At 43.4% G+C, this 13,230-nt stretch overlaps 2 protein-coding genes across 2 annotated transcripts in view; both read right to left on the bottom strand.

The window, feature by feature from the left end:
• The window catches only part of LOC108416826 (NACHT, LRR and PYD domains-containing protein 12-like), a 578,836-nt gene that overhangs the window by 40,980 nt on the left and 524,626 nt on the right, over positions 1 to 13,230 (bottom strand).
• LOC108413785 (NLR family CARD domain-containing protein 3-like) overlaps positions 1 to 13,230 on the bottom strand; it is a 35,140-nt gene that overhangs the window by 7,904 nt on the left and 14,006 nt on the right. The window lies entirely within an intron of this gene.

Below are 13,230 nucleotides of genomic sequence, written 5' to 3'. Positions count from 1 at the left end.
TTCACTTTCCTTTAATCCACTGTTGAACTGTTCCAATATATAGTGAACAGAACAACCACACATTCATATTCAAGCGTACAACAAAAAACGAAATGTACAATGTGTACGACACAATGTGCACAACAGCGTTATTAAACATACCTCGATGGCTGCACACAACCGAGAGGGAATGAATTCTCTTGCAAATTGAATCACCAAATGGGCAACGTAATGTCAGTTTTAACAGCCTTTTAGCTCTCTTCAGTTTTAGCAGGGTGATTGAACTTCTCCCGACTTGCACGTCTCAATAAAAAAAAAAAAAAAAAGATGCACTAACAAAAGGTCCGTGCGCAACACGGTTCGCAATTAGTTCCTTCTCATATAATGCAACTCCAATAAGTACAATCAAGATAGAAATAAATATTTTAACACAAAGTATTAAATCAAATGGCATAAAAATATTTATGGCAGTTAAACTCCCACCAAATCACTCATTTGTGATTTCTTTCTTCAGTTAAACATCAATTCACACTTAATTGAAATTTCACATAAGGAACTATATATATATGTTTATAATCATCCATGACACTTACTCTGCTTCAAGCAGTAAAACAGTCTTTTGTACAGGCCTGTCAAGATAGAGTGGCTTAGAAATGCGCTTTCCCTGACTGTCTAAGGTAGAGTCACTAATTAACAGTTTAACCTTTAAAATTCTGACTCTTTCATCAGGATTCGGGCACACTTCTGCCACTCTTGCCAATTTCCACTGGTTTCGTGGAGAACCGTTCTCTTGAAGGATCACAATGTCGTTAACCTTCATATTTCTCCTGTCCTTCTGCCATATTTGTCTTTGCTGAAGATTAAGGAGATACTCCTTCTTCCACCTGGTCCAGAACTCATTGGATAAGAATTGCACTTGGCGCCATTTCTTGCGGAGGTATAGATCCTGGCTTACAAATTGACCAGGAGGGGGCGCTATTATGTCAGACTTCATCATGAGAATGTGATTTGGTGTAAGAGGTTCAAGACTTGTTGGATCATTTAAGTGCTCTATGGTCAGAGGTCTGCTGTTTATAATGGCCATCACCTCATACAGAAAAGTTCTCAGTGAAGTACTGTCAAGTCTCTTAGCAGCCTGATCAAGGATTCCTGTTAGAACATTGCTTATTGTTCTAATTTGTCTCTCCCATACACCTCCCATATGGCTTGATGATGGGACATTCATTTTGAACTCACATCCATGTTTCTTCAACTGTTCGTGGTTCAAGTCCTTCATTGCATTCATGAACTCTCTTTTAGCTCCAACAAAGTTGGTCCCCTGATCACATCTCAACTGTCTGACATTTCCGCGGATTGCAATAAATGATGATTTATGAATGCATCTGTGGTGAGGTCATCAAGCATTTCAATGTGTATGGCTCTGGAACACATACAAGGAAAGAGCAGGCCATATTTCTTACACTCCTTTCTTGCTTCCTTCATATAGAATGGTCCAAAGCAGTCTATGCCACAGTATGTGAAAGGAGGTGTCATTTTCATCCTTTCTTCTGGTAAATCTGCCATCTTAGGATCCTGTGTGTTCCTTCTATACTTTTGGCATGTTACGCACTTGTAAATGTGTTAGGCAATCGCATTGCTGCATCCAATGACCCATATTCCATTGGATCTCAGTTCATTCATGGTTATTCCTCTCCCTTGATGGCGCACCTTCTCGTGATAGTGCTTGATAAGTAAAGAGGATACATAACTTGCTTTTGGCATTATGGCAGGATGCTTGATGCATGGATGAAGGCTTGATCGTGTCAAACACCCTCCAACTCTGAGCACACCATTCTCATCTAAAAATGGACTTAGTGTGTAGAGCTTGTTTACTTTGTCTTTAGGTTTTACTTCCTTGCATTGCTTTATACTTTTGATTTAATTGCTGAATGTTTCCTTTTGGACCAACTTGATAATAAATTGTTCCACTTCCTGTCTTTCCTCAACACTTGTAGTCTCAGTTAGTTTAGATTTGAGCCCCCCGAGGCAGACGTGTTTGCTCGCTCTGCTCAAGAATGCCGGCTTTTTCTTCTTTTTCTGTGCCTTAATGCTCTCTTTACAGTGCACAAGTGCCAGGCACTTTTAACTTATGACAGACAAACTCTGCTGGACATCGCAAAAGACAACAACATGCATGGATTTAGCGGCTTTATTCCATCGGAGCTACAACCCATTGTCCGCTGCCGCAGCCACCACCACCACCAGGAAGACCCAGACCTACCGACCGCGAGTGAGCATGCTGATCCGAGGAGAGCGCTCCAGAGGTGGCGACGCAAGCGAGGCAAGAGGGGAGGGCTAGGCTAAAGGCTCGCTCTAGCCGACCACCAGTGCCTAGCCTCTTGCTAGCTAACGCGCGGTCATTGGAGAACAAGCTGGACGAGCTGAGAGCTAGGATAACATCTCAGCGGGAAACAAGAGAGTGCTGCGCTCTAATTTTTACTCAGATAGAGTACCGGACAGTGCTATCCAGCTAGAGACTCACTCTGTGCATCGCGGAGATCGCACGGCAGCCTCCGGTAAGGCTAAGGGTGGAGATGTGTGTGTGTTTGTAAACAACGTGTGGTGTAGAGACATAAGGACCGTTTATAAGCACTGCTCACCAGACCTGGAGTTCCTGCTGTTAAAATGTCGTCCCTATTATTTTCCAAGGGAATTCTGCGCTGTATTTTTAACAACTGTATATATAAATCCGCGGGCTAACTCTGCGGCAGCGCTCGGCAAACTCCATGACGTCATCAGCGCGTTAGAGACGGCTCACCCTGATGCCGTGTTTATCATTGCCGGTGATTTCAACCAGTGCAACTTACGGACTGTATTTCCGAAATATTTCCAACACGTGGACGTTCCAACTCGAGACAAAAACATCCTGGATCACATGTACAGTAATGTACGTGGTGCATACAGGGCTGCACCCCGCCCCCACTTTGGACTCTCAGACCACATCTCCTTGTTCATGTACCCGGCTTACAGACAAAGGCTGAAACAAACACATCTGGTTACCAAAACAGTTCAAGTATGGTCTCCGGAGACTGAGAGCATACTGCAGGACTGTTTTGCTACGACAGACTGGGATGTGTTTAAAGCTGCAGCCACTATGGAGGACTCTTCTGTCAGCATTCAGGAATATGCTGAACATGTGTCTGGTTACATCAGCATGTGTGTGGATAGCATCGTGCCCACCACACAAGTGAAGAGGTTTCCCAACCAGAAGCCCTGGATTAACAGTCAGGTACGACACATTCTCCGTGCTCGCTCTCTTGCATACAGATCAGGCAATGAGACAGAGTACAAAGCTGCAAAGTACAGACTGAGGAAAGTCATCACAGCAGCCAAGAGGCAGTACAGGGAGAAACTGGATGGCTTCTACTCCACTGCTGACTCCAGGCAGATGTGGCAAGGCCTACAACACATCACAGAATACAGGACCATCACCAGCAACATCAGCTCCACAGACAGCCTACCGGACGACCTCAACACCTTCTACACCCGTTTCGAAACCTCCAGCACTAGCACCGGGAGGTTCACACACACACAGCCCACACAACCCCTGTCCCCCCTCTGTCAGTATCAACAGGCCAGGTCTGCAGAGCTCTGAGGAAGATCAACCCCCGCAAGGCACCAGGACCAGACAAGATTCCTGGGCGGGCCCTCAGAGCATGTGCGAACGAGCTGGCTAATGTACTGACCTCCATTTTCAATCTCTCTCTCAGCCAGAGCATTGTTCCCACCTGCTACAAAAGGACAGTCATTGTCCCCATTCCTAAGAAGAGCCCCCCCCCCACCAGCCTGAATGACTACAGACCAGTAGCACTCACTCCAATCATTATGAAGTGCTTTGAGAGAGTGGTGCTGGCCCACATCCAAGACAGCATACTGGACACGCTGGACCCCCTGCAGTACGCCAACCGTCACAACAGATCCACCTCGGACGCAGTCGCTGCTGCCCTTCAGTACTCCCTCTCCCACCTGGAAAACTCCTACATCAGGATGCTCTTTGTTGACTACAGCTCAGCCTTCAAAACGGTCATCCCACACAAACTCACCCACAAACTCTCCACACTCGGCCTGCACCCCACCCTCTGTGACTGGCTTTTGGACTTTCTGACTGGCAGGCCCCAGTCTGTCAGGATCAGCAACAGGACTTCAGCCAGCATCACCACCTACATCGGCACTCCACAGGGCTGCGTCCTCAGCCCTATTCTCTACACCCTGTTCACCCATGACTGTGTCGCCTCCCACAAGGACAACATCATCCTGAAGTTTGCTGACGACACAGCAGTGATAGGACGTATCACTGGTGGAGATGAAGCAGCCTACAGGAGGGAGGTGACCAGACTGGTGTCATGGTGTGATGATAACAACCTCATCCTCAACACGGACAAGACGAAGGAGCTGATAGTGGACATGAGGAAGGAGAGGAGATCTCAACGGCCACTTTTCATCCGGGAGCTCGAGGTGGAGAGGGTGAGCAGCTTTAAATACCTGGGTGTCCACATCAGTGAGGACCTCACATGGTCACTGAACACCAAGCAGCTAGTCAGAAAGGCTCAACAGCGGCTGTACTTCCTGAGGAGGCTGAGGAAGTTTGGGATGTCTCCGGTGATCCTCAGCAACTTCTACAACTGCGTCACTGAGAGCCTCCTGACCAGCTGCATCACCGTGTGGTATGGCAGCTTGACCGTGATGGAACGTAAATGCCTACAGAGAGTGGTGAAGACTGCAGAGAAGATCACCAATTCTCCACTGCACTCTCTGCAGAACATTTACAACCATAGGTCCAAAGGAAGGCTGCCTCCATCATCAAAGACCCCACCCACCCCCAGCACGGACTGTTCAAACCTCTGCCCTCAGGCCGGAGGTATAGGAGCATGATGTGCAAGACCTCCAGGCTAAAGAACTCCTTCTTCCCCAGTGCAATCAGAGTTCTGAATCAGAAATAACTATTCACACTTCGGTCTGCCAGACTTAGGTACAGACGTGTGATGTGTATCCCCCACTGGTAAAGAACTCTTTCCTCAGGAATAACCTGCACCTACTGTCGCACATGTTTACAATTGCACTATTGCACTTTACCACTCATTTCTGCTGCAGATAATCATGTTCCCAGCAAGGCACAGCACTATCCATGTATACCACTGTAATTTATACATTGAGTTATCTCTTGATTAATATATATGCTTGTATATATACTCTTTTGTATTTTTAATGTTATATCTGGCATTCTTAGTGAGGAGCAAAGTAAGCTTTTCATTGTATATAAGTAAACCTGTTTCCTCTGTGCAAATGACAATAAACACTTTGAACTTTGAACTTTAGTGAGCAGTCTCCATTGGTGTTTATACCATCTGCTGGTATAAAGCACCTTCTCAGTGTTATATTAGACAAGTATTGAAGATCTTGCAACCATAATTCCCACTGTTTTCTGAGCTCATCTGTGGCTGTGGCATGTCCCAGCCAACCTTGTCTCGACAGAGTTGTTGTAAGATCTGCTTTCCACCAAGAATAAAGGGTGCTACAAAGCCCAACGGGTCATAGATTGAAGCTACTGTAGATAGCACACCTCTTCTGGTCATAGGGTGTTGCTTAACAGTAACTCTGAACTGGAAGTCATCAGAGAATACGCACCAGCGAACCCCCAGAGCTCTTTCCATAAGCGTCTCTCCCAATGGCATGTTCAGATCTTTGATACCTTCAGCACGTTCTTCCTCTGGTATTGATTTCAATACTTTCTGGCTGTTTGAAATGAATTTATGGAGCCTAAGCTTGCCTTTGCTGCAGAGTGCGCTGGCTTCTTTGATATGCTGGATTGCTGCGGCATCAGACGATACCCTCACAAGACCATCATCGACATAAAAATTCCTTTGTATGAATTTAACAGTGCTTTGGTTAAACTGATCCTGACCTTCAGCGGCTAGATGTTTAAGGCCCAATTTAGCACAGCCAGGTGAGGGGGCTGCACCAACAAGATGGACTTTTATCCAAAAAACTGATGGTGGAGATTCTAAATCCATGTTCTCCCACCATAAGAACCTCAGGTAGTCTTGGTCTTCAGACCTTACATGGAACTGATGGAACATTCTTTCTACATCACACATAATAGCAACTGGGCCTTTGCAAAACCTACAAAGTACCCCAATCAAGGGGTTTGTGAGCTCTGGCCCAGTAAGAAGGTGGTCACTGAGTGACGTATCTTGGAACCTTGCTGAACAATCAAAAACAACACGTATCTTCCCCGGCTTTTGAGGGTGGTACACGCCATGTTGGGGAATGTACCAGACTGATTGATTGCTCTTCCTCTGGAACCTTTTCTGCCTCACCATGGGCAATAATGTCTTTCATGAAGTTCACATAGTCTGAGCAGTATTTCTGGTCTCTTTTGAGCTTACGTTTTAAGCACATTAGATGGTGAACAGCACACAGCTTGTTGTCAGGTAGATTTGGTCTGTCTTGCTTGCAGGGTAAGGGCATTTCATAATGACCATCTTTTTTATGTCTGATTCCCTCTTTCAGTTAATTTAACAAGCGAAGATCTTCCTGCGAGAATGTTGCTTCTTCTCCACCTCTTTCACTGATTCCAGCAACTTAATTACATCACTGGGAGTGATCAGCTCCTTGATGTGTGTCTTGCAAACATAGTGAACTTCACCTTTGAGCTTGACCTTTGGTTTGGGTTCAGGGATCACATGTCTTACAATGATGCGATGACTTACTCCAACTGCATCTCTGTACTGCTCGTATGGGTCACCATAGCCCACTATGCTCCATCCTAGGTCAGTTTTCTGTGCAAAGGGTTGGTTTTCCTCCCCACATACAACTTCTCTTGGCATTAGAGCTTGTGGGCAATTGTATCCAATCAGCATACCAATTTCACACTCACTCTGTGGAGCGATGTGTTCTTCAAGATGCTCCAGATGAGGCCATGCCCTAGCTGTTTCTGGAGTTGGTATGTGTGTTCGATTAGCAGGGATGAATTCACATGTGTACATTGTTGGCACTGTAATCTTCCTAGAGGAAAACAATCCTCTTATTTGCAGGCCTTTGAGTCTTTTACAGGATATGATTGTCCCTTTTGACGACATTGTAGATAGTTTCAGCTTCACTTGTTCTGTGTTTGTCTTTAGAACATCTGCCACTTCCTCAAGAATGAATGAAGAGTCGCTTTGTGATTCTAGCAGAGCATATACCAAAATCTCTTTGATTGAATCACTTGATGTTGACACATAGACAGGCACTATTGCCGAGGTCTGGGTGCTACTACCATCTTGCACAACTCTGTTGGACATGGTTTCCTTGGCGATGCCTTGTACTTGTATTGAATCTGACTTTCTTTCTTTACTGTACCTTGTTTCCTTAGTATGTTCTATCCTTTGATCCTGTTCTTGTTTTGAGCGATCTTCATGTAGGCATGTGGGGTGTCTTTTTGAACAGGTGTTACAGACCATCCATTTACTGCAGCTCTTGGATTGATGTCCAGGGCTCAAACAGCCAAAACACAGTTTCTCACCTTTAATAAATTTAACTCTGTCAGCGACTGGCCTTTCAATGAATTTGTGACACTTGTGAACGCCATGTCCTAATTTCTTACAGAACACACATGTGACTACTTCCTTTCACTGGAGGTGGTTGTGAAGGTTTTGGCACCTACAGCTTGGTTCTTGAAGGACATGTTCTGGTTCTTGGTCCTTGCCTTGTCAAGTTCACTTTGCTGTACCGCGTGGTAAGATGTTATAGGATTGCAAGCTATACTTGCCTCCATTGTTAGGAATGTCACAAAATAACTGAAGTTTGGAAACTTTCCATGTTCCAGTTGGTATTGAGTGACCTTTCGATTCCATCTGGAGCTTAACCAGTCAGGTAACTTGGCAGTAAGGCTTTGATTCTCAATTCCATCATTGAGGACATGTAGATTCTGATTGTGAATCATAGCACATTCACAGCTGCATAGAAAGTCCACAAATTTTCTTAACTCTGTACTCTCCCTTGGGCAAATTTTGGCCATGTATGTAATTTGTCCCGAAAGGCTTTGGCAATTACAAAAGGCTGGCCATATTGTTCATTCAGCAGGTTGCATGCTAGATTATATGAATCTACTGAACCAATCAGAAAGACCTTCTAACTGACCTTCTAAGGCCTCTCTAGCTGCTCCAGCAACATATTCTCTGAAGTTGGAATATTTTTCCTCTCAATTAGTGGCTCTGGAATGGGTAGCCTATTTGCTGAAATAGCCTCAGCCAAGACCTTAACAAACTCACCCATGTCATCTTGGAGCACACCTTTTGGGATCTGATCTCTTGGTTGTTGTGGATGCTGATACACAGGGTTCTCCTTTTCATTTTCCTGTGCAAATGTAGGTGGTTCCGAGCGCTGTGGTACAATTCCGTGGACTGAAAGAACTTCCTTTTCATCATAGACTTGAAGCCTTGCTCTTGCTGCATTCAGCTTTTTCAGCTCCTCCAAGCGCTCAACCTCTCTTTTTAGGTTTTCTACAGACTGTTTTCTTAAAGAATTCTCTTCTTGCTGTTTCCTTAAGAGAGCGGCTTCTTGTCTCTCCCTTTCTATTCTACGCTCAGTTTCTTCCTTTTCTACTTGAAGACGCCAGGTTAATGCAGCTGTTTCTTGCCCTGCAACTATCAGCTTATCCTCAGTTTCAAGTTGTTGCAATTGGTGACATTCTTGGGCCGCCATAATTTTCATTACAGCACGTGTAGCTGCATACTCAGCAGCAGCTTCTTATTTTTTGACTGAGGTCACATTAGAGTGAATGGAATTAGCTTTAGAGCAATTAGAGGCAGGAGGTGAAACACTGGCAGAGGAAGATGCGAATACAGATGTAGCATCAGGCCAAGTCAGCTCCTCCTCTGTTCCTTGAATTTGAGATGGAGCATTATGGACTACAATCTGGGTGATTGAGGTACAGTTGTCCAATTTGCGACACATGTCATGAGAAGGGCTGTCAATCCTTCTGTGCTCATCATAAACAGTATTCAGCTCAGATCATTCCCTTTGCATACTGCTGATATGTTCTTGTAGGATATAACTGGGTTCCTGATTTATCACAGATTTTTTGGCTACCTTAGTTAGAGCCTTCCAGCGTTCATAAATGCTGTCAAAGCGAAGTTGTAGCCCTTTCAACTTTCTGTTGAACTCTTTCTGTTAATGTGCGATCTTTCACCCCGCGATGCTCTTCAGACTGTTCTACCTGTTCTACGCTAGCTAATACACCTTGCCTTTCTTCACTTGCTTGTGACATCTTAATTGCTTGAAAACTACCACTATGTAATTACCATAAGCAGTGTAGTTTACCCCCTTGAAAATACTCAAGTGCACTGTTTAGACTAAATTAAGTCACTATTTGAAAATCAGAAAGGCTTAAATATTTCAGCCAGTTAACATTTAACAAAGTGCTTACTTAATGAACTTGTATAGAAATAATACAGACCATAAATAGAAAATGATAAACTTCAGAACATTGAAATATCAGTGTACTTAAAATAGACAGATGATAACCTCCCTTTTTACATTAATCAAGTCACCTTCTTCAATTACATGCCAAATAACTACATGACCGTCCATTCAAATATTTGAAACACTGTTTTTGTGAATTAGGCTACACACCTTGTAGTTTCCAATCTTGTGTCACTCTTCAAAACACAACTTTAGTGTCTGACTTACGAATGTATTAATGGAGAAACTAATGAACTTCAGTGTCCTTAACGTTAAACAGTAACATATCGTTTGTAGCTGCTGGGCACACGCTGGATAGGGAAACTTCACGCAGGTTCGGCACGTGCTTGTTAGGGAAGCTTCACAGGACGAGTTCGACTTTCACTCCCTCCAGGAAACACACAACTCTGTGGTTCTTCAGTTACTGATGGATTTAATCTTTCCTTTGTGTTTGCGCTTCACTTTCCTTTAATCCACCGTCGAACTGCTCCAATATATAGTGAACAGAACAACCACACATTCATATTCAAGCATACAACAAAAAACGAATGTACAATGTGTACATCACAACAGCGTTATTAAACATACCTCGCTGGCTGCACACAACCGAGAGGGAATGAATTCTCTTGTAAAACGAATCACCAAACGGGTGACGTAATGTCAGTTTTAACAGCCTTTTTGCTCTCTTAAGCTTTAACAGGGTGTCTGAACTTGTCCCGACTTGCACATCTCAATAAAACAAAAAAAAAGATGCACTAACAAAAGGTCCGTGCGCAACATGGTTCGCAATTAGTTCCTTCTCACATAATGCAACTCTAATAAGTACAATCAAGATTGAAATAAATATTTTAACACAAAGTATCAAAATATTTATGGCAGTTAAATGCATGTTTACTGTTTACATGATCTGTGGTGCTGTTGCCCTTTTCCTTCAGAACATTGGCCCAAAAACATACCAGAAACACTTTATTTGGATGGTCCATTGTAGATGCTCAGCATGTTTTTTCAGTAACATTCAGCTAAATATCTATTAAATGAAACTGAACTTCAAGTTCAGTATGAAAGATTTAATTAAATTTATTCCTAACCCTAAACCTAAAGCTCAAGGCTAAACCTACACCGACTCCTAATCTTAACCATAACCAGCCTGTTATTGATCAACTGTACATCACTGGGAGGTTTGTTAGTGATTTAGGTGTCTGTAGAGCATCTATAGAGGACCATCCAAATAAAGGGTGACCAACACACCACTTAAACCACTCAGATGTTCAGGTAAGACACTGATGCGAATGATCTTTGCTTTAATGGTCTCAAACATGTTTGGTCACTCAGTTTATTAATAACTAATAATCTAAAAGTTTGATCTGTCTGGATTATTCGCTGAAGACGAAGGTGATTTACTTGAGGATTTCTGAGCTCATTAATATAGAATTTCAATATCTAGTATTTTACAACAGCTTTGAATGTGACGTAGCTAAAAAAGAGGAAAGATGCAAACGCTGATCTCCATCATGGTGAATTTATTATTTATGTAGCAGTATGCTTCAGTTGCACTTGTGTGCCCCTTTTTGTTGGCTGTTCCTTGTGTTAATTGGTCAGCCAATCATGGCTCTCTGTGGGATTATAAAAGAGTCTGCGTACGGCCATCGGGGGCGCTGTGTGAATGACTGGTGCCACTGCTCATTTCCCTCCCGTTGGCTTCTGTCCTCATGACTTCCGAGTTGTGAACTTGTGTGTTCGGTTGCCTGTGGCTGCAACTGGCATCGGGCCAATAGACTGCAGGATTGGTGTTGATGTTGTCAGCTCACTATTGCCCGAAGCGGGTGCTTACTGATCTGCGTTTGCTGTGTTAGTGGAGCGTTAGCACGGTCTGAAGCGGCTGAATTAGCCTTTGCTCTCCTGTGCCTGGCTCTGGATAAACGGATGGTCAATTGGTGTTGGCTTCTGCTGTTTTGTTTCTGCCATTGTACCTTTGCAAGCTTTCCATCTCCATGCTTGCTGCTTTGTTTCTTCCTCTATCGCTGCTTGCTTGGCGTTGGTGCTACGTGCCGGTGCTCCCTCTGTTCTGAGGCAGTCCTGCTTTCTGCGGGGATTGCACGATTAAGTGCTGGAGTTGTATGCACCGATGTGTGGTGTGAAGGTTTAGTGTTTGCTTACCATTTGCCTGTTGCTTCTTCAGTGTGTGTGCCTGTGGAGCACGTGTGTGTTTAGTGTTTTTTTTTATGCTTAATAAACAATTATTTGTATCAGAGACACGTCTCTGCCTGTTAGTATAATGAACCTGAGGGCCTATTTAATATATACAGTAGTGTTCCCTGGGAGTGAGTTCCTGGGGTGGCGTAGTCACCTTCATTCGGTTGGTTTCAATTACTGAGCCACCATGCTGCCACACCACATTTAGATTAATTACCAAGCTGCACATTTTGCGTGGTGTAGCCTGGTTACAGCTGAATTTAATGACTCTGGTCCAGTGTGTCTGAAAGGCTGAAGGTCAACTGACCATGAATGGGTTCAGGTAATTCTGGGTAGCCTGAATTATTTACTCTCCAAAATATCAGATCATATTCTGTGTTCAGACACAGATTTTACAGTGAATATAAGATATGAGATATTTAAAGTCCAAGGGAACATAGTGGATTTAATATTAACGAACTTAAGAATAGTTCATATGATACTAAAACTGAATGTTACATTAAACATTTAGCAAAGTTTCATTTAGGGCTGAGGGATGTGCCCAAAATTGCTATCACAAGAAAATTCATATAGCTGATATCAATAATCCCCAAGATAAATGTAAAATCTTTATTTCTTATAAGTTCAAAAGCTTATTGTTGCTCCTGAGTTAATCAATTGAATTAACAATAAGAAAGGCCAGAAAAATGAGTTTTCTAACTGAGTTCAGTTTAGGAGGGATTAGTTTAGGAGGGGGTAGTTCTACATGGCATGGGGAGTTGGTACATTTATTAGGCTACTGAAGGTTCTCAGTGATTTTAGTCTCGTCCAAATCCATGTCAGTGACTTTTGACGCAGTTTATACAGTATTTAGGAGAGGAATGCAAGAGAGTCAGTCCACAACTTTGATTACCCAGAGTTCAGGAAAGACTGTATAAAGTCAACGAGAGTTCCTGAGCAGTGAGCTCTTTGTTTCTCAATGGAGTTGCAGCACGTGATGTTTGTTTATCCTCTGTGATGCAGACCGAGTGCTGGACAAGCCCCCACAGATCAAACACGTTAGCTTTTTCTACTGCTGCCGTTTTCCTGGTTATATGGTATGATAGAGCTCTCACACAAGCACCTGTAGAAGTAATCCTGCTCAGCAAATCTCTCTTCAGATTTACTCATTTTGAATAAAGGGCCATCTGCACGCCGAGCACAGAGTTACAAAAACAAAGTTGTACAACCAACAAAGAAACAAACGATGCTATACCAAAATCCAGGAGAGAATCCAGAAGAGTAAATGAGGGACAAAAAGGATTAAATAACACGAGAGGCATAAAGAACAAAAATGCTGAGCATCCAAAAGAATCTAATGGCAGCACTTCACAAAGAGCAATTGATGTTGAACAGGTATATACAGGATGGGCCATTTATATAGATACACCTAAATAAAACGGGAATGGTTGGTGATATTAACTTCCTGTTTGTGGCACATTAGTTTATGGGAGGGGAAAAACTTTTCCCTCTCCTTGGATCACCACCTTATCGTGGTGGAGGGTTTGCGTGCTTGAATGATCTTAGGAGCTATGTTGTCTGGAGCAAAAGCTCCTG

This window comes from Pygocentrus nattereri, chromosome 2 (assembly GCF_015220715.1).
Source record: "Pygocentrus nattereri isolate fPygNat1 chromosome 2, fPygNat1.pri, whole genome shotgun sequence".
NCBI lineage: Eukaryota > Metazoa > Chordata > Actinopteri > Characiformes > Serrasalmidae > Pygocentrus > Pygocentrus nattereri.
This window is presented reverse-complemented; position numbering and strand designations above follow the sequence as displayed.